The following is a 20,975-nucleotide window of genomic DNA, read 5'->3' as shown; positions in this document are numbered from 1 at the left end:
TAAAGCTCACAATGTCCTTCATTGCATAAGGCAAATTTCTCTAAATATTAAAGATAAAAATCTTAACATTTTGATTGGTACGCCCTGTGATATCTGTCATATATCTTGACATTGTTACCCAACTTCTCCCTGGCACTAACTATCAGGTGTTGGATACCTCTAATTACCCTCAAACACTTAGTATGCCCCAGCCTATAACTGTCACCCTCAGACTCTTAATTGAGAAACATTCTCTCCTCCTTTGTGACATCACATCCACTAACCAAATAGGGTGGTGTGAGGATCTCCTGTGAAATAAAAGCTCTCCTGATGGCCTGTTCCTGCACATATCCTGAGGACGCCTTCGACCACAGTCGATCACACGCAGGTCATAGCTATTTAAACCTTGCCTTACCTGTACTCTTTACACACATTGAAGGTCAAAGTAGTCATACTTCTGGGCATAGATAAAACTAATTTCATAATACTATTTAAGCTGAACCTGTCAGTTTCAGAGTAACCCCTCCAAATATCTGCCCAAACTTGCACCATACTCTCCAAAACCAAAGCCTAACAAAGCACTAAAATCAATAGATGAAAACCTAATTGAGAAATGAATCATGAAACTTCGTACTATTACTTGTAATACTTCACTAAGTTAAAAGAAAAACCCACAGGGCAGTGATATAAATTTGTTCGGAATCTCTCGGGTATAAATTTAATAATTATCTCCCACTTCTCTGTAGTAACAAATTCAAATATTCTTTTATCTTTGGTGCATAATGAAGTTGCATATTTTATAGCTATAAATCTTTTTTATGTTCCTTTAGCATCTGTTTAATTCAGAGTCATCTGTTTGCTTTCTCCTGAGAAAATCGATAATGTACACTGGTAGTTATGACTTAGGGCTTATTGAGAAGTTGTCTTAACTTTGAAAAGTCCTCAACCAAGGCCTCAAGGAAACTTATGTTTCCCTATATTCTACCATACTTTGCTGTATTCTGAAGTTTAGCTGAGCTCTAAGACTGACTCGATCTATCTAATTAATTGCTTTATCTCTAATAGTCTTTAAACTTTCTGATGGGAACTAAAATTTTTCTCAAAGTAAAGTGTATCATCTGCTGCATAATGTATCCCAAGGAGGTATATTTCTCAATTCTGAAAGATCATAACCATTCAGAATTTTCCTCATCACCAAGAGATTTTAGAGATGAATCTTTGGGTCTCACTCACTATAGCCAACAATGGGTTTCCAAATGTATTCATTTTCTATTCTAGGTATGAAATTAGCACAGATTTAGGTGCATAAAGCAACACACATTTATCACACCACAGTTTCTGTGGATTAGGAGATTGGGTAACCAGGTACTCTCTCTGTTCTGGGTCTCACAAGCTGAAATCAAGGTATTAGCCATGTTGCCGTTCTCTTCTGGAGCTTAAGTCATCTTCCAAGCTCATTAATTTGTTGTTGGTAGAATTTAGTTACTTGTAGTTGTAGAGAGCATTGAGGTCCTCTCCTTTTAGAGGCTGCCCTCTTTACTGGCAGCTTTCAATAGAGCTGTTTCTCTTTAAGGCTAGCTAGAGAGTCTTTTGCTTTTATCTCTTTCACCTGATTGAGTCAGTGCCCACCGGAATAATGTCCCTTTTGAATCAAAATCAACTAATTAGAGATCTCAGTTATAGCTCCAAAACCATTTCACCCTTGCTGTGTTACATAATCCAATCACTCAAGTGACATTTATCATATTCAAAGATCCTACTGACATCCAAGGGGAAAGGATTATACATGAACATCTGGGCATTTTAGGAGTCTTATTCTGCCTGCCACGTTGATTTTCAGAAATTGACACATTACTGTATCACCTGACCAAATCTTTGTTAACCAGATCTCTAACCAGGGAATTTATGCCTATATAAGAATTTAATGCTTTGAAAATTAGCCCTTCAACAACATCTCATTGTGGGCCTGCTTCATCATGAATCATTTTACCTATTCATACGTAAAAGTTCTGAACAAGTCAAATATCTCTTCAAACTCAACCTTATGGAATCATCTCAAACCAATATCATGCAACTGTTTTTCTACTGACCCGAGTCAAAATCCTATTTTCTACAGCTGAAAACAGGAGTTGAAACTTGCTCGAGGCTTCTACTAACATGATTTTATTTTCTACCTTAAACTTAATGGTCCCTTATTTTGCCAGTGTTTGCTGCCCATTAAAAATACGCAACATTTCCTAACAAAGTAGGCTTATTTTCTAAAATTGTATTACTTCCTTCTTTCCATATTTCCATTTATCACTGTAATACTTTAAATCCTATTACTCTTGTTTCATTAGGAGAGGGAAGCTCAAGACCCACTGACCACTGCTTCCTAAATATCTAGTAGATTTATTAACACACCCTAATACATTTATTAAAGCATGCCCAGAAATCCAGATTTAATCTCAAGTCATAGCCTAAGAATGAAACCAGAAAACATCAGGTAGGATACACTGGAACAGATTTTAACTCACCATTTTGACCCTTTTCCAGAGATAAAAATATGCCCTGGTAACAGAATTGTTTCTAATCTCATAGTTTGCTGGATGAATAAAGGGAAGAAGGTTTATATACACTAAAGTAGAAATGTTTTGGAGTACTTCATGATTTTGGAAAGCTTCAGAGCAAATAAAGGTGCTTAATGTAAATAAAAACCCTAATTTAGAATAGTTAGCAGATTAAAGTTATTTAAATAACTCTAATGGTTCCAAAAAGTTGACTATTATCAAGGTGGATACCAATTCAAAAAGAGATACCGTCAAAGCCGGGAGCGGTGGCTCACGCCTGTAATCCCAGCACTTTGGGAGGCCGAGACGAGTGGATCACAAGGTCGAGAGATCGAGACCATCCTGGTCAACATGGTGAAACCCCGTCTCTACTAAAAATACAAAAAATTAGCTGGGCATGGTGGCGCGTGCCTGTAATCCCAGCTACTTGGGAGGCTGAGGCAGGAGAATTGCCTGAACCCAGGAGGCGGAGGTTGTGGTGAGCCAAGATCACGCCATTGCACTCCAGCCTGGGTAACAAGACCGAAACTCCGTCTCAAAAAAAAGAAAAGAAAAGAAAACGCCAATTGATCATTATACCAGCAAGCAGTTCTCATCAAGGTCCCTAACCCATAACACTCAGAGACCGTTTTTTGAACAAGTTCAAAGAGAATATTATACTATGCCAGTCTTTGGTTCCAGAGTAAGAAAAATACTATAATAAGCACAATGGAATTGTCACCAGAAAGTATTAATGAACATGATGTAAACAAAACGCATTTTTAAAAACCTGTATTTATGAAAACAGCCAATCAACTCGAATGTTACATGCAATATTTCAACAAGAGAAATAAAAACTATAATATGAAAATCACCTCTGGCCCACTTAAAGTGGCTTCTGGTGGCCTCAGATGAAGTCTTTTAAAAAACGTATGTGACATTACCCACACATGAAGGACAAACTGGCCGCTGTACTCAATTAACACTTCATTTCCTGTTGCTGGACTACTTTTGATGCATGGTGCCAAAGAATTATAATATTATCTGACAATCCCATAAGGGCATTTTGGCTAAAACCAAATCATTGAATGGTCCCCAACATCCAATTTTCAGATGGAAGCAGAAAAGCCTACTGTCTATTATCCAGAAAGCAAACAGGGATATACTGGCATGGCAAACTGAAACCCACCTTAAGGAGAGTGGCTAACAGTGTCAACTAGCATACATTTTGATCTATCAGTTTCCCATCTTAGAAAAATATTGTATGCATGTGGTTAAATTTTAAAATTTCTTCTAATCTATAGGCAAATTTTCAAATAATTTTCATTTTTTATGACGTTCTAAATGTGCAAAGATAACCTAAGGAAATGATACATTAGGAAGCTGGACTCATCAGATATTATAACAATTTATTTAATGTTTACAATCAATTGAAATCACTTTATTGAGTCTCCAGCTACTAAGTTAGTCAATGATCCTTTTTAACCTTTGGGATATTGGTTTGACAAAAGTGAATATAAGTATTAAATTTCCTTAAATATTTCCAATATGAAGGCAAATTTAAATCATATATAAAATTCAAATAAAGGTCTGTCACCAGGAACAGTAGCCAGCATAATGTCACTGTCGATATAAAGTATTAATAAACAAGTTGTAAACAAAACACATTAAAAACTGTGTTGGCGACAATAGCTACTCCACTCGAATGTTACATACTATCTTTCAACGAGAGAACAAAAGCCGAACAAACTGAAATCAATGAATTTTCTTGGACCCATTAGAGAACTGAGCGTCATAGAGAAAATCACCATCCTGAAATCTGGAGGAAGGCAAATGCAGAGGTCACAACTGAAGTCTGCTTATTTGGAGCAGAAATTTCTGAAGCCATAAATTGGTAGCAGCATTTATGAGTTAATTCTTCTGAACTGCTGAAGCTTTATGATGAGGCTGAGTGTCAATTAGCATGAGCATAAGAAACTCGGTAGGTGCCATTTATGGAGGCTTCCACACTTGTGTGTTTTTATGTCTAGGAACCCACTCAGCTATCATTGTGCGGCGGTAAGAGAGAGATCCTCAAGACTGTCACAGTGGGTAGAGAAAGAAATGCCATTTGAAATATTCCCAGGGAATTCTTTTTTTCTGATGCAAAATGTTTATTCTGTTAGTTATTTTATGCAGTAATTTCCCCCTTACTATCACATTCTCGTGATAACCACGTCTTTGAAATCTGTAAGCAATGTTATCAAAATAATCTTTGAAATCTCACAAAAAATATATTTTATAATTCACCCTGAATAGCAAGGTTGAAAGAATAACACACTACTTCCTATACTCCAATATGCTACAGATCTACCCAAAACAAACAAACAAAAAAAACACAAAACCCAAAAAACCACCTATGCTTGGTTAGGAGCTCAAATTACTCAAGCACCCCACATAAAACATTCAAATTATTAGCATTCATTTATTTTTTATTTTTTTGAGATGGAGTCTCACTCTGTTGCCCAGGTTGTAGTACAGTGGCTTTATCTCGGCTCGCTGCAACCTCTGTCTCCCGGTTCAAGCGATTCTCCTGCCTCAGCCACCCAAGTAGCTGGGATTACAGGTGCTCCACCATGCCTGGTTTCTTTTTGTATTTTCAGTAGAGACAGGGTTTCACCATGTTGGCCAGGCTGGTCTTGACAATGATTGCTTGAGCACAGGGGTGAATACCCCATAAGTTGTTAAAAGCTCTTTCTTCAGACCAGTGTCTCCTCTCTGCACTGCCAGCTTCTACCTGTGCATCACCCATAAATACTGTGCATGATATATATACATCTATATATCATTAAAATATTTTTCACCACACATACTTCCTTTATTAGTCAGATAACAGGGAATGAAAACAACAAAATCTGAACAGGTCAGTCACTCTCTCTTTGGGATAAGATTTTTTTTCCTTGTGCATGAAGTACTCAGCAACATAAGAAAAGGAAAAGAAGACCCATTTCTTTCGCATACTCCCTAAACATGCAAGCCCCCAGTTCACTATGTCAGATTTAACTGTAAGTGTTTCTATGTCTACCTCCAGGCATGGTCATCTGATGTTTCGTCACTACTGGTTTCTGTGTCTAAGTTCTCACACTCTGCTCGCTAAGTGCGTCTTCAAGGGGGTAACAGGCTAGAACTGCAGTTCTTCAAGAAGTCATTCTTTTCGAGGCCACTTCTTCTCAGCTTCTCTGTCTTCATGAGTTCTTTGAGTTTGTCTTCTGTGAAGAAGGCAATTTTCTTCATTTTCAGGATAAAAGACACTGTTAAGAAAATGAACAGAGTAGCCACGGACTGAGGGAAAGATGCAAAATACAAAACAAAGACATTATTGTAAATCATCCTTAACACTCAACGATAGTACAGACAACTCAATTGAAAAGTGAACAAAAGATCTGACAGACATGTCATTAGAGAACACATACAGATGGCAAGTAAGCGTAGGAAAATATTATCAACACGTTTGTCATCAGGAAATTGCAAATTAAGACAATGAGATACTGCTACACACTTGTCAAAGAGGTTAAAATTTGAAAAAATTGGATAACGCCAATATCTGGTAAGGATGCAGTACAACAGGATCTCTCATTCATTGCTAGTTTTGGAAGACAGTTTGGGAGTTTCTTACAAAGTTAGACATAGTCTTACCTCAAAATCTGGAAGTTATACTCTTGGATATTAATGCAACTGATTTGAAAAGTTATGTCTACAGAAAAACCTGCATGTCAGTGTCTATAGCAGCTTTATTAATAATTGTCAAAAAGTGTGAATCACAAGATGGCCTTTAATATGCTAATAAATAAACAAACTCTGTCATATCAATACAATGAAAACTGTTTAGTGATAAAAAGAAATGAACCATTAAGAAATGAAAAGACATGGATGAACCTAAAGTACATAATAGTAGGTGAAAAAAGCCGGTCTGAAAAGGCTATATGGTGTATCATTTTAGTTACATGAGATTTAGAAAAGGCAATAAAAAGACCATTAAAAGACTAATGTAGGTTTGGAGTCTGGGGAAGCATAATTCTCCACTTCCTCCACGTGGGCTATGCAAGGTGACACCCTTTCAAAGCCTACAATGTGGAAAAAGGAAAAAGAGTAACTTTACATTAGAGAAATGAACAAATGCTGCCTAAGCTCCATGACGAAGGCCAACATCAACTGTCTCAAGGAACGTTGGTAGCAGGTGCCTTGATATGATAAAAGGCACTTTACCCCTGTGGCCTTCCAAATATGTATCATCTTCAACCTAATCATAAAACAACCGAACCCAAAACTGACATCAAACACTAATTGAGAGACATTCTACAGAACACCTTCCCAGTACTCATCAAGACTGTCAAGGTGATTAAAAACAAGGAAAGGGCAGAACTGACATAGACAAAGGAGCTGAAAGAGACTTGATGACTAATTGTAATGTGCTGTCCCAGATGGGACCTTGGAACCGCAAACAGACATTAGGAAAAAAATTAAGAAAATCTGACAAAAGGTATGGATTTAATAACAAGGTGTTAATATTGGTTCTTTCATGATGAAACATGCATTATATAATGTAAGATGTTTCTAGTAGGAGAAACTGGGTATGGAGGTATATGAAAACTCTGTGCTATCTTTGTATTTTTTTCTGTGAATGAAAACAGTTTTAAAAAACAAAGTTTATATTAAAAAATATTTAAAATGTCATGACAATCTGCCTCTTCTGTCATATAGCCATTCCTCTGTGGCTAAAGAAGTAATTAAATGGTTCTTTTGTCAAAGAAAGGAAGAAAGGAAATACCTTACAATGTGATAGAGGAAATCGCTTTAAACTATGCAGTTTTCCCTTTCAGAACCGTCCAATTCAAATGTTCTCTGGCAGAATTTGTTTTAGATTATTAAATCTGAGAGTCTTGATAACTCTTATACTTGAGCCAAAATTAAGATGCCAGGAGAAGTATCCATTTCAAAGAAAAAGGAAGTGGCTACCCGCATTGTTACGTAAAGACTTGTGCTCCTGTGAAACAAGAAGTGGACCAGACAGAAGTAAAACGCTAGATAAAAACCGACGATGATAATTGCTGGAGAAGGCTTAGAAAAATAACTAGAGGTTCACAGTGGGTACTTTATGTTTCCCTTCTTGCTGAAAGACAAATAGTAACAAAGTATCAGGTACAGATGCTTCTAATGATATAGGATCACACAATAGCAACACTGCTTCAGACAAACTCTAATGAAAGTCAGCTTTTCTTCAAATTTATCTTTATCTTTAAAAAAATTATATACTTTATTTCCTATTTGGTGTAAAAAAAAAAGGAGTGTAGATCTTTATACAGATAGGATGAAGTAGAGATTTGAGAAACCATTGTAGTGTTTTAAAGTATTTTAAAATAATCATTATAATAATTATGTATTAAATAAGTAAGGAATGGTAGTCATTGTCCTATATATTTAACCTGGTTTACCTTATTTAACTTCCTGAGCCACCATACGAGGCAGGCATGACTATTATCATTCCCACTTTACAGTCATATGGATAATGCTTGAGCCTGATGCTCAGACCACTTCCCTGCCTTCTAGTCATAAGTACCCAAGTGTACTTAGCCTAAAGAAACGTCTAGGTATCAAGATAATTAAATTTGTATAAATTTAATTTTTCTCAAGTTCTGAAAATAAGATATATATTTAGCTATGAAGATTTAATAAGGCAAAAGTGTAAGGACAGATGAATATGTTTTCCTTTGAAATACTAGTTTTTAAACTCAGAGTATTGACACTAAAAACAACATTTAGGAGGCTGAGTGGGAAGGATTGCTTGAGACTAGAAGTTCAAGACCAGTCTGGGCAGCATAGTGAGACTCTATCTCAACAAATACATTAAAAACCATTAGCCAGTGTGGTGTTGCAAGCCTGTAATCCATGCTACTCAGGAGGCTGAGCTATAGTCACGCCACTGCTCCAGTCCAGGTGACAGAGCAAGACCATGTCCCTAAGGGAAATAGAAAAAAAAAGGAACATAGCAACAAATGATAATACTGTTTCCCCAATTTCAATTTCTGCTATGTAGAAATCCTCATTTCCAGTTTTACAATGCTATCTATACGGCTACACCTTTTTATTAAATAGTTCTGTTGCCTTTATGAATTCTCTCTAACTCGTATTTGGTATATATCGAGAACTCTTAACATTCGGTTAAAAAAAAAAAAAAAAACAGAAACTAGGCAAAATATTTCAGCAGATATTCCACCCAAGAATATACATAAATGTCAAATACGCTTATCAAAGATATTCAGTATAATTAGCCATTACTGAAATGCAAATTAAACACACCTAGATACCACAACAAATCTCTTACAGTGGCTAAAAATTACTCAAAGTACTAAGTGCTAGCAAGAACTCAGACAAACTGAAACATTCAAATGTAGGTACTGGGAAATAGCACAGCCCATTTGGACTATTTGGTAATTCATTATACACTATCAATCTAGCCACTCTACTTTTAGGTATTTGCCTCACTAAACACTTATGTTTAGGCAAAAATCTGCATATGAATATTTATAGTAGCTTACACCTGTTCGTACAAAAGTAATTGCATTTTTTAATGGCACTACTTTTAATGATAAAAACCGTAATTACTTCTGCACCAACCTAATACAAAACAATTTGGGGAGAACTGGCACCTTTACTATGTTGAGTGTTCTAATCTATCAGTATTTTATTTTATTTTTTATTTCTCTTATTAACATTTTATAGTTTGCACCATGTCAACCCTGTACATGTTTTGTTATATTAATATCTAAGTATTAAATTTTCTTTAGCATAATTGCAAATGGTTGGTGAGTTTTAATTTCAATTTCTAAATATTCCTTGTTAGCATACAAACTGTGATTGAGTTTTGTTTGTTAATCTTGTATCCTGCAACCTTCGTGAACTCACTCACTGGTTCTAGGAGTATTTTATAATATATTTCCTGGGCTATTCTACTCGCCACCTGTTAAGGCGAGGTCCCCCTTGCTGGTTGGCACACAGCTACCTGGATATTCCTGGTTGTGGGAGTGGGGTTTCAGGATGAGCCTGGTGAGAGAGTGCTTCTACTGGCCCCTCAATGTTTACTAGGCCCTGATGGATTCTTTTTGCGGGTGGAATCTTGCTTGGTATTATTGGAGGGACACGCATTTGGTCCAAGGAAGGCATAATCTTTCTGGGTCACCTTCTTTTCCTAGATCATGGGCTCTTTTCCTAGACTATGAGCTTGAAACACTTCTCCTGCATGGGCTTCTTCTGTTTGGTGGGGGAATATACGACAAACTAACATTACGATTTGGTTTTCTTCCAGTCCTAGGATTCCAAATCAGTTTGTCTTTCTCTTGTCTGCTTAAAACATTTCCCTAAGGGTCTACAAAATCTCCATTTGCTGGATTTTACCTATCTCTACAAGCAAATTCCCCGTCCTGTGCTCTAGTCACACTGCCAAAAAAAAAAAAAAAAAGAAGAAGAAGAAGAAAACAAAAATGTCACCAGCTAGAGTTAATAGGCAAATTGCAGAGGGAGGCAAGACTATAACACTATTGCACTACCGGAGAGAGGCTAAAGTTATCTCCCTGAAACAAAAGAAGGGATAGTTTTCAATGGCAAGTACTAGAGGACTTCGCAGGGAGGTTGGTAATTTGATTGGGCCTCCTACATTTCTATAGAGACTGGATATAGGGGCTCTATCTTTCTTGCTACATACTTTTCAACGGGATGACTCTCAGGACCTGGAGAAAGACATTCCTAATCTGTAAAACTTGCAAGAGAAGATTTACATCTGAAAGCTGCAGTGAAAGAATTTACAATTTTAAGTTTTCTAAAGTAAGTGCTCTAAGAAAAGAGAGATCAAGGACCTTGAGCCGGGAAGAAACTGGTGTAAAGTTTAGTCAGGTTTAGGGGAACTTTTAAAGCAGCTGCCTTGGTCAGTGACAAATTAAATTTCACGAGTGCCATCTGCTAATTTGCACTTTCTTGTTTTTGCCCATGTTGGTCTCTCTGTAAAATATCCTCCGTCTTTGTTTTCCTGACAGTTTTGTTATTTTATTTCAAGAATCTGCTCAATCTTTACCTCTTCTGTGAAGCACACCCTGGTCACTCCATATCAGTTGATAAGGCACTTTTTTGTACCACCTTTCTGAAGCATGAATTTGACTTTGTTCAGAAAACATAGTCTGATGCTTTCAAAAAGACCCAGCCACCTCTCTTTGATCACCTTGTAAAACATAAAATGCCTTTTTGTTGCAGGAATTTTCCTTAGTTCAGCTCAGGATGAGGTCCTTACCGCACAGCCACGAAAATTTAGGTTCGCGGACGATTTGAGGAGTGAGAAAAATGGTTTTTTTTGGGAAAAAAGTTTTTTTTTTTTTTTTTTTTTTTTTTTGAGACGGAGTTTCGCTGTTCTTAAGCAGACTGGAGTGCAATGGCACAATCTCGGCTCACCGCAACCTCCGCCTGGGTTCAAGCAATTCTCTTGCCTCAACCTCCCGAGTAGCTGGGACTACAGGCGCACACCACCATGCCCAGCTCATTTTTGTATTTTTAGTAGAGACGGGGTTTCACCTTGTTGACCAGGATGGTCTCGATCTTTTGACCTCGTGATCCACCCTCCTCAGCCTCCCAAAGTGCTGGGATTATAGGCGTGAGCCACCGCGCCTGGCCGGTGAAAAAGTTTTAAGGGAGAAACAGAGACTCTCCGCAAACCCAGAGTGCCTGCTGGTGCACTTGCCGCCTGGAAGTTTGAACCCCAGGTTCCAGACAGGAAGAGGAGGGGCCAGGCTCCGAGCTGCTGCAAACCCCCAGCAATTTCCAGAGTCTCCACCCCAGTGCGCAGGCCGCCTCTAGTGTTTCAAGGAGCCCTTCCCAGCTGTCTCATTTTTATATAGGATTTACATTATTTCATTGTTTATACATCTCTCCTTCCCTCTCTCACAAATACCCCCCCGCCTTTTTATTTTTTGAGATGGAATCTCCTGCTGTTCCTCCTGCAGTGGCACCATCTCAGCTCACTGCAACCTCTGCCTCCTGGGTTCAAGCAATTCCCCCGCCTTAGCCTCCCAAGCAGCTGGAATTACGGGCACGTGCCTCCATGCCTGGCTAATTTTTGTATTTTTATAGAGATGGGGTTTCACTATGTTGGCCAGGCTGTTCTTGAACTCCTCACCTCAAGTAATCCACCTACTGAGGCCTCCCAAAATGCTGGAATTGCAGGCGTGAACCACCGCCCCTGGTGTCTCTTATACATATCTATGCCCGGCCTCTCTCACATATATGTATATATCAAGCTCTATCCCCACTCATGACACAAAGCTTGAAGCTAAATAAGCACTCAAAAATATTTTAAATTGAATAATTAAAGCAGTTTTTACATCATGTTAAAGTTTTAGATAATATGTCTCTTCATTCTTGTCTTTGAATAACTTGAGTTCATTCACATTGTGAAAAAGCCCCTAACACCTTGTCTGGAAGCTGCTTCCTGAGTATTTAATGAACAAAGGGATGAATAATAATGATTTATAAAGCAAAATTATTTTTCCAGAAAAGTAGCGATTTTTATCAAAACTAGGAATATCATATTAAAGTCTTTAAAAGCCTCCGTTTTTTGTTTAAAAGGTAACTATATTTGTTTTCCTTCAACTATTTTGCTTTTCACAAATGGCCACTCTCTTTTTTAATTATTCCTTTTCTCCTGGAATCAGAAATTATACTTTGAAAATGTCCTGTAGATTTAGCAATGCAAATAGTCCACTAAAACACTGACAATTTTGATGTCAAAATGATTTTCTTCTAGAAAATATTATATTTATGCATTTAAATTTCTCTTGACTGTTTTCCATATACTTCAGAAAGCTATGCATTTTTTTTCAGTCTTCCACTTTTGTCTGTAGTTATCAAGTTTAGCTTATCAGACTGCTGAATTTAAGCTTTATCTGCCTAATTTCCTCCTCCAACATTCTTTAGTAGTTCACAGTCCTCATTTCTCATTTCAGGTGCAGTAGAAAACACGTTCTCCCTGCAGTCTCATGAATTGTGAACAAAAACTGAAGTGAAAACTCAGAGGACACTCCCAGTGCATAACTTGTCAGTAGTACTGTGTTTTTATAACCATCAGCAAGAAGACAAATTTGACCGAGCCCCACCTAATCCTCTTTGCATGGACTGAGGCCTCTTTCGCAGTGGAAAGGAGCAGGTAAAACAAACAAGCAGAGGCAATCAAAATCACACCAAACCAGACCCACTGAAACGCCACCACCACTGGAGTGTGTGCGGGCATTTTCTACTCTAGACTTACTTCCAAACAGCAATGCCAACAACCAGTAGAGGTGAAAAAATGTGGATAAACACTTGTTTGGTTTATTGAACTGGGTCTTACCATATCCAAGTTAAGAACAAATGGCCTATCTAAATTTCAAAATAAGGTTCTGAATTTTAATCTTCAGATTCATTGAATTTCTTTTTGATTCAAAATTCAAACCCTTCTATTGAATATATCCTTTAGATAAATTTCTCCCAAATTCAGCACTGGATTCTCTGTTTTTCTTGTAGCCACATGAGTCTATATATTTTCCATACTAGAGTTTCCAAATATTTTCTTGAAAGATAACTTTCTATAAACAAAAATTCTGTTCATTCATATATACTAATTTCTTACATTGTATTTTCACCAACCAAACATAATCGAGACCACACACATATTCCATTTTATACTGAGAATACCTTAAAAGCTCATTTTTAAACTCTGTCTCTATTTTCATAAAAAAAAAAATCCCTCTGGATAGTACCTACCATAATTTATACATCTTTTCTCTCTCTCTCTCTCTCTCTCTCTCTCTCCTCTCCTCTCCTCTCTTTTTCTCTCTCACACACACACACGCATGCATGCACACCCAAGCACGTGCACACGCATGTACACAACATGCACACACGCACACACATTCACACTGAGAGAGTGGGAGAGACTGTTTTGAGTATTTTGGATGTATTTACAAATACAAATATGTATTTGTACAAATACTAATGTATTTTTCTCCATTTGTATTTTTTTCATATTTACTTTCATTGAAATGAAATATTTTTCCGACATTTACTTTTATTGAAATAACAATATATGATGCCTGACAATGTGGTTCACACCTGTAATCCCAGCACTTTGGGAGGCCAAGGCGGGTAGATCACTTAAGGTCAGGAGTTTGAGACCACGCTGACCAACGTGCTGAAACCTTGTATCTACTAAAAATACAAAATTAGCTGGGCGCGGTGGCACAGGCCTGTATTTCCAGCACTCAGGAGGCTGAGGCAGGAGAATCGCTTGTTTGTGCCATTGTACTCCAGCCTGGGTAACAAGAGTAAAACTCCATCTCAAAAAAAAAAAAAAAAAAGAAAGAAAGAACAATATATGAAGTTTTCCCGAATGGAAAGAAAGTATAATCAGAGAGTAAAGATGATCCCAGCACTTTGGGAGGCCGAGGTGGGTGGATCATAAGGTCAAGAGATCGAAACCATCCTGGTCAACATGGTGAAACCCGTCTCTACTAAAAATACAAAAAGTAGCTGGGCATGGTGGCACATGCCTGTAATCCCAGCTACTCAGGATGCTGAGGCAGGAGAATTGCTCGAACCCAGGAGGTGGAGGTTACGGTGAGCCGAGATTGCGCCATTGCACTCCAGCCTGGGTAACAAGAGCAAAACTTTGTCTCAAAAAAAAAAAAAAAAGATGTAACAATTCCTGGTATATAACATCAAATATTTAGGATCTAGCTGTAAGCTACCTCAGTCTGTTCGGGCTGCTGTAACCAAATCTGTATACTCACATGGTAGAAAGGAAGGCCTCACAAGCTGCCTTAGGCCTCTTTTACAAAGACGTCAATGGAGGTACAGCCCTTAGGACCCAATCACTCCCAAAGGCCACACCTCTTAATATGATCACATTGGGGTTTAAGTTTCAATATATGAAACATCCATTCAGACCATAGCACAAACCAAGTAAAGATTTTACGAAGCAGGACTATTTTATCCCACTCTTCTTTTGCCCTTTGTCCAAACTAAATGAAGATTTTGCAGTGAAAAAAGGGAAAGTCTGAGGAGGAAATGAAAGGGCTAGACACTAGTGAGATCTGGGAAAGGAATTCTTTCATCTCAGAATTCACCATGATATGGAGTGATGAAAAGAAGGGATGTCAGGATTCAAAGAATAGATAAACCTGGTGTGCATTCATACCTGATCATCTAGGAAACCTAAAAAATCTTTCCAAGTATCCTGGGCCTAGGAACGTGGGCTTAGAACATCCTCACAGATAGGTCCCCTATGATTTGGTCAGATAAAAGGAGGAATCTCATGTTACCTTAACTGGCAGAGAGTGGAAGTTAAGCAACAGAAAGCAAATGGCTCTGAGGAGGTTTCGTGATTGTCATTAGAGGCACGTAGTAAATAAATTAGATTGAACCATAAAGCTGGTTACCAGAATGGGGTTTGTGATGACAAGAATCTCTGCCTGACAGTGTGAAGAATAGGATGCCAGCAGAGGGCAGAACACACCCACAGGCCAGGAGCTTTGCTCCTTCCTCACTATATATAGCGATCATGCAACCTCTTAGAAAAGAAAGTTCTAGAGAGAAGCAAGAGGGAAACTTCTTGAGCTCCTTAAGTGTGAATTTGAAGTAACAAAGAATACTGAAATAACTGTGTTTAACTTGAATTGCTTATGACTATCTAGCATGAGGTAGAACATGAGTTTTTGAGATTTTTAAATTACAGAAAAGTCAAGAAGTTGCATGCCTACCAAGCTTTATTATTATTTTTGAACTTTTATTTTAGGGTCAGGGGTGCATGAGCAGGTTTGCTACATAGGTAAACTCATGTCACAAGAGTTTGTTGTATAGATTATTTCATGGCCCAGGTATTAAGCCTATACCAATATTTATTTTTTCTAATACTCTGCCTCCTCCCTTCCTCCATTGTTAAGGAGAGTCCAGTGTCTATTGTTCCCTCTTTGTGTCTGTATGTTCTCATGATTAAGCTCCCACTTATAAATGAGAACATGTGGTACTCGATTTTCCATTTCCCTGTTTGTTTGCTAAGGATCATGGCCTCCAGCTCTCTCCATATTCCTGCAAAAGATACAGTCTCATTCTTTTCGAGGGCTGCACATTATACTATGGTACATACCTACAGCATTTTCTTTATCCAGTCTGCCACTGATGGGCATTTAGGCTAACTCTGTGTCTCTACTACTGTAAATACTGCTGCAGTGAACATATGTATGCATGCGTCTTTATAGGAGAATGATTTATATTCCTCTAGGGATACCCAGTAATGGGATTGCTAGCTTGAATCGTGATTCTCTTTTTAGCTCTTTGAGGAATTGCCACACTGCTTTCCACAATAGTTGAACTAATTTACACTCCCACCAACGGTGTTCCCTTTTCTCCACATCATCACCAGCATCTATTTTTTGACTGGTGTGAGACAGTATTTTATTTTGGTTTTGATTTGCACTTCTCTAATTATCAGTAATATTGAGCATTTTCTCATATGCCAAGCTCCATTTTTTTTTTTGAGACGGAGTTTCGCTCTTGTTACCCAGGCTGGAGTGCAATGGCGCGATCTCGGCTCACCGCAACCTCCACCTCCTGGGTTCAGGCGATTCTCCTGCCTCAGCCTCCTGAGTAGCTGAGATTACAGGCACGCGCCACCATGCCTAGCTAATTTTTTGTATTTTTAGTAGAGACGGGATTTCACCATGTTGACCAGGATGGTCTCGATCTCTTGACCTCGTGATCCACCCGTCTCGGCCTCCCAAAGTGCTGGGATTACAGGCGTGAGCCACCACGCCTGGCCACCAAGCTCTAATTTTAAGTATCATTAGTGAATTAATTATGAAGATTTTTACCCTGTATTTCTCTTTTATATGCCAGCATTATGATGTAATTCATATATCATAAATTTTGAAGTTTTTCATTTTCTGATAATTTCAATATCATAAATATCAAACAGAAAGTTCTAATCTTAATCTCTACTTCTTCCATATTTCCCATTTTCTTAATTAGTGTTTTTATTTCTATAACTGTGCAATCTTATAGTTCAAAACACTTATTTCGGTTTTTCTAGTGCCAATTGCAATCATAATCTTAACTGATACCAATTTTAACTCTGATATTGTTGTGTAATTCTATAATCAAATTCTTCTTTTTCAATTCATCTTATTATTTTTTCACTATGAGCCACATGTCTGTTGTGATTTTTTATTTATTTATTTATTTATTGAGACAGAGTCTCGCTCTGTCACCAGGCTAAAGAGCAGTGGCTTGATCTCAGCTCACTGCAACTTCTGCCTCTTGAGTTCAAGCAATTCGCCTGCCTCAGCCTCCCCAGTAGCTGGGACTACAGATGCATGCCACCACGCCCAGCTAACTTTTGTATTTTTTAGTAGAGACAGGGTTTCACCATGTTGGCCAGGATGATCTCAATCTCCTGACCTCGTGATCCACCTGCCTCAGCCCCCCAGAGTGCTGGGATTACAAGCATGAGCCACCATGCCTGGTCTATTGTGATATTTAAAGTAATATATTTGAGCTTCATCCTCAGAGATTCTGACTCAGGTCTGGGGTTTCACATCCTCTGCGTGACGCTGATACTGTTACAGCTCACTTTCAGGGTCTGTCAGTCTTTTGTCTAGTGTGTCTGTTACTCTGAAATAGGACCTTAATTTGGCCCACGACTAACTTTTCTCATTATAATTAGATGCAAAAAGATAGGTTGAAAGAGATATAAAGAATTTTCTAGTCCAGAAAGCTGTGAACTAAAGCAAAATTAATACTTTTAGTGCATATTATGTTACCTGAATGGATAGAGAAAAAGAAAAATGGATAGATAGATGATAGATAATCAACAGAGGTAAAGACATAGTACATAGTATTGTAACTGTGTTCATATGTCATAGGCATCATATTTATGAGGAGCATGAGCTGCCAGTGTTACAGATTTTTTACCAAAATACCCTAGTTTTACAATTGAGGACCCCTTGTCTGGAAAACCAGTCAACCACCTTAAATAAGATCTCTCTGTTGTTGGTTCTCAAATGAAATGAATTTACATAACAATAGAAGCGTTTACATATAATACAGGACATGTCATTAGAAATGCATTGAATGCTTATCAAATCTCAATCCCATGTGGAATTCAGAATTTAATGTTAGATTAAAATATGTAGTTAAGAAAAAAACCATAAACTTGATAAGCCCCTGTATACACAAGATAGTTTTGGGACACTATGAGGTTTGGGACCACAGAGAACAATTCTTGGAGATCTTCATTGAGTTAAAATGTTCTATCTTAAACCTACCACCCCATTCATAGTGAATGTCTAGTAATGTTTTTTTGTGAGTTTTTTGTTTCATTGGTTCTGATAGAGTTGAGGCTTAGGTTATTTAGAAAGCAATACAAAGATTATCCGTATTTATGAAATAGGCAAGTTAATCTGGTCGACTTAATTTATTTAGATGTTTTTATTCAATAGATTCCCTGTAAATGGTGGTACAGTCCTACCATTTACTCTTTCCTTCAAATACCTGACATAGTATTTCACTTCATCATTCATTTATCAAGTATTAGAAAGGCTGTGTGGCTCTGTAAATGAAAGATGTAGACTTGTGAGTCAGCAGTTTGGGGTTTGCTTCTGGATCGCATGAATCAGGTATGTGAAGGCTTAGTTTCATTGTCTGAAAAATGGTCACCTCTCTTAAAAGTTTGCTTACAAGAATAGTGTTTGCACTGATAGAAACATAAAAAGTATGCCTCAAATATTAACTAAATAGGGTGACCATATTATTTACAGTCCAATCTGGATATTTTTGAGAACAAAAGGGGGGCAATATTAATAAGTACACTGGGACAATAGGCACAAATCAGAACAGCCCAGGGCAAAATTGGGATGCAGGTCAGTCTAATAAAAAATGGCATTGTAGACCCTCAATACCAGTAACTCAATCTCTTTCATTGTATTCCTTTGAAAGCAGACAGTCTAAATCCAGCAATCAACTTGCATTGTGGAAATTCTGTCTCTATAATATTAATGTAATTTCTATGTGAATTCCCAATTAAAAGCGGAAAGTGAGAGAAGCTTTCGAGCAGTTTTCTTTAACATGTGCAACAAAGAAAAGTGTCTAAATAAGATCTTGAATAATATTCAGCTTTAAAGAACATATTTATGCCAATATAGAACAATGAGAATTTATCATCTATGATATAATTTTAATATAATGAGTTCCTCTTATTTCCAGAGAATGTGACTTTCCTGAACAACAGGAGCAAAAATCAATGCTGGATTCTCTTGCCTGAAAATAAACAAGCTTTTACTACAGGTAAATTAATTTCACTTTTTTTCACTTCTTATTACAAGGGGATTTCAATTTCTATTATAATAAAACCCATATTTTAAATAGATGTCATGCGGTGCACATTGATACTTACTTATTGCATTATGTAGAGAGTCAGTAAAATCTTTACTCACAATTTGCAAATAATTTTCATAGAGCCTTTTTCTTCAAAGCAAGAGGTCACTAATTCCTTTACTTCACATCCTAAAGAGTGTGTTGGGTCAAGCCATGAGCCATGTAGGCCACCAAAGAGAGTTATGCAAGTGTTGATGTATTCATTTATAAACACTCCTAGTCATTTTCTCAGCTATCATCAACTTTCCTTTTATTTTTAAAAATCCTATTACTGGCTGGGCATGGAGGCTCATGCCTGTAATCCCAGCACTTTGGTAGGCTGAGGTGGGCAGATCATGAAGTCAAGAGGTCAAGACCATCCTGGTCAACATGGTGAAACCCCATCTCTACTAATAAAATACAAAAGTTAGCTGGGTGTGGTGGTGCATGCCTGTAATCTCAGTGACTCAGGAGCTTGAGACGGGAGAATTACTTGAACCTGAGAGGTGGAGATTGCAGTAAGCTGAGATCACACCAATGCACTCTAGCCTGGCAACAGAGCTAGACTCTGTCTCAAAACAGAACAAAAAACAAACGAAAGTCGGAAAAAAAGAAATAATCATATTACTTTGATATTTTTCTAAAGATTCTTACCGTTGAGTCCTAAATTACTTTACTCTTTTCAGTTGTCAAAGTTCAAAAACATCTGACTTTTATATTGTGAAAATAATCTTTTATAAACCTAAACTTCCATAGTCACACCAGGCTGTCTCTCCCATTTTATCAGGTGATTTCTTACCAGAATTTCTACAGCAGAAACTACGGTATTCTTTAAGGTTTTCAAACAGGTTATATTTCCTTTCCTTTGAATGTTTTCATACATGCTGTTACCTCATTTCTTTACATACCCTATTCACCTGGCTAGTTCCTAAGCATTTCAAATTTCAGAGTATTATTATTTTTTTCTCAAAAAAGCCTTTTTTGAGCCTGAGATTGAAGCAGTTCTTATTCCTCATCCAAATCACATTTTACACTTTTTGATATAAGAAGAATCTCAGCATAGCAATTAATTAGTGCCTGCCACACCACTTGAATAAGGTATTAAAACATTATGACAAATTGCAGTGTTAAAAGCCAGGAGTGAAAGAAGCAAGTGATAAAGGTTAGGGCCAGTTTTTCAGAAATTAATGATATTTCATTGTTTGTAGTCCCACAAAAGTGTGGTGTCAGCTGCATGGTCTTGTGACAATAATAGATATTACAGATGATGAAAAATTTTCATGACTGCAACTGAAGAATATGAGGAAATATTAATTCTGACTAGCTATCTCTGAAAAGACATTGTGGACAATAGATCATTTGAAGGGTCTCTAAAAATAAATGAACATTTCAGCATGTGGATATGGTCACGAGGAAATTTCAAAGTGGAAGTAACAAATAAGAAGAAAGATTAAAATATTTAAAAAATAATAAATATTGTGGCGGGGCAAGAAGTCTACCAGGGAGGATGAATTATGTGGAAGTTATAAAACTACAGAATTTGAGGAAGTTAAATAAGAATAGAAGAGAAGGAAATGGAATGAGAATGTGAAAATGCTGTGTCTACACTACTCTAACCCAAAAGTAATAGAGATGTAGATGAGCAGTTAAGAAGAATCGAGACTGAAAGGATGCATGGTGGATTGATTTTCTTTGGAATAATCTCATTTTATGAAGGAGGAGAAAAAACTTCTGCATATACACCAGTATTATACATTTCTCTCCTTTTTAAAACATTCAGACTTTGTTTGGGTTTTGTAAAATAACTATGTTATCATAAAATGTATGGTGAAACAGATGAACATACCATTTAGATGACCTTGCTTTAAGAGATGCTTGTACCAAATATGAACACAAGATAATCATGAGGTCATCTGAATACCTTGACTGGTTCTCAGGATGTGAACACAGGAGGGATGGCACATTGTTTTCTTAGGACTGCCATTACAATCACCACAAACTAGTGGT

The 20,975-nt window shown here is 37.3% G+C and overlaps 1 protein-coding gene across 12 annotated transcripts in view; it reads left to right on the top strand.

The window, feature by feature from the left end:
* The first annotated feature begins 243 nt into the window (after positions 1-243).
* ADAM29 (ADAM metallopeptidase domain 29) overlaps positions 244-20,975 on the top strand; it is a 57,453-nt gene continuing 36,721 nt past the window's right edge. For all 12 annotated transcript variants that reach the window (XR_008479970.2, XR_008479978.2, XM_078366238.1 and 9 more), the window contains exons 1-3: positions 244-367; positions 12,530-12,729; positions 18,819-18,899. The gene's annotated coding sequence lies outside the window, so the exon portion shown is untranslated. The remainder of the gene's footprint in view (positions 368-12,529; positions 12,730-18,818; positions 18,900-20,975) is intronic.

The sequence above is a fragment of the Callithrix jacchus genome, chromosome 3, assembly GCF_049354715.1.
Source record: "Callithrix jacchus isolate 240 chromosome 3, calJac240_pri, whole genome shotgun sequence".
Classification (NCBI taxonomy): domain Eukaryota; kingdom Metazoa; phylum Chordata; class Mammalia; order Primates; family Cebidae; genus Callithrix; species Callithrix jacchus.
The sequence above is the reverse complement of the archived record's forward strand: the minus strand, read 5'-3'. Positions and strand labels throughout refer to the sequence as shown.